Genomic DNA, 1,840 nt, shown 5'->3' with positions numbered 1-1,840 from the left:
TACAAATAGAACTGCCATATGATCCAGCAATCCCATTTCTTGGCATCTACCCAAAGGACAGAAGGATTTCTCATTGGAAAAGTGCTTGCACATAGATTGTTGATTGCGGCACTTTTCATGATTGCTAAGACATGGAACCAACCCAAATGCCCCCGTACAGCTGAATGGATTGAAAAACTGTGGCACATATACTCCATGGAATACTATTCAGTCATTAAGAACAACAAAACCGTGGCTTTTCACAGAAAGTGGAAGAATATGGAAGTTTTACTGCTGAGTGAAGCAAGCCAGGCTATGAAGGAGAGACACTTTATGTCCCCACTTAATATTACCGAATGTCTGCACTCTGTAACTGAAACTGATGGGCTAAAGGATGTAAAAACACAAGAGGTAGATGTGAATGCCAGATATGGTGTGTGTGGAGGAGTGGGGTCTGGGGAAGAACATTTGGAGGAGAGATACGAAAACAGCATTGTTGAGACAGGGAGGTAGTGTTGTTATATTTTGATCAACTTGACCAGGGAGAAATGTTCATATATTGAAATGATCACCTTGTAAGCTAAATAATGTGATTGAATGTATTTTAAAAATGTAAATAAAATAAATAAATAAATAAAAAAGAAAGAATAAATAAAAAATAAATCTTCCTCTGACTAAGCATGTGATCCAGGTACACCCAAGTGGAACACTCCATTTCCTAAGGCACAACCCCAGTTAGAAATGGATAAATGGGATCCAGCTATATGGCCTGGCTTAAGGCAGCCAGATTCCACATTGCTGACTATGTAGTTTGAGTCCCAGACCTGGAGACTTAAGAAACATTCTGGCACATGTCTATGCATGCCTAAAATCTCAAAAGTAGGGGGAGATGGAAGAGAAGGGCTTGTGTGACCATTCCCCAAAAGGAAAGGTGCATTTTCTTCTCCCTCTCTCTCTGTCTCTCTATGTCAAGCATATGCATCATCTAGCAAAAAGAAATTAAAAAAATGAAATAGGCAGATGGCTCCAGCAGTGCCACTGGGAAGCATCTCTGGAACTTTTTTGAAGTTATCTAAATGAGGCATTCTCTTTCTGCTGAAGTGGTTAATTTTATTATGATGTAAACTCACACTGCTGCAAGACATCTTAGAAACCATATGGGCAAAGTTTGTCTAAAAACAAAGGTAACACAGAGGAAAGATAACTGGACAGAAGCAAAGGCCTATCCTGGTTACATGTTTACTCAGCTAGATCCAGGGAGTACCTAAATACAGCTTTATCCCTCATTTCCTGATTATATGCAGCATTAGATTCCCCTTCCCACCTTAATGCCATTTAAATTAGGATTTTTCTACCTGTAGTAAAGTTGTCCTACTGATATAATGACATTCTGAGTTTAAATGTCCATAATTAAAAGAATGCCTGTGAGATAAATTAAATCTGCAAGTAGAAGAGCAAGAAGTCCAGAGAGAAGATCACCTGATATAAAACAAAACTCTCAGTAGACCTTATTGAACAAAGTGAATATTAGGTGATATAATATCTGAGCACAGAAAACTGAAGTCTCGCCAGAGCTCATTAAGCAAAGTAAATATTAGGTGATATAATGTCATGTGATTTCAATACTTAGAAAGGAAAAATGTTTCAGGTTTTAAGGAAGAGAGAAAGGTTCCAAGGAAGAGAGAGTAATCTACATTCAATTACAAGTGAATACTATAGATTGCTTGATTATAACATGCCAGCAGAGGAAGAAAAAATGATTAAGTCCCTCTGATAAGGAGATAATGAATTCCTTGAGATTTGACCTGGGACCTGGTCATCTGCCACTGTCAGCTCCAATATTTAGCAAATACGTATTATC

The sequence above is a fragment of the Tupaia chinensis genome, unplaced genomic scaffold, assembly GCF_000334495.1.
Source record: "Tupaia chinensis unplaced genomic scaffold, TupChi_1.0 Scaffold000338_1, whole genome shotgun sequence".
Classification (NCBI taxonomy): domain Eukaryota; kingdom Metazoa; phylum Chordata; class Mammalia; order Scandentia; family Tupaiidae; genus Tupaia; species Tupaia belangeri.
Note: the sequence above shows the minus strand (reverse complement) of the source record.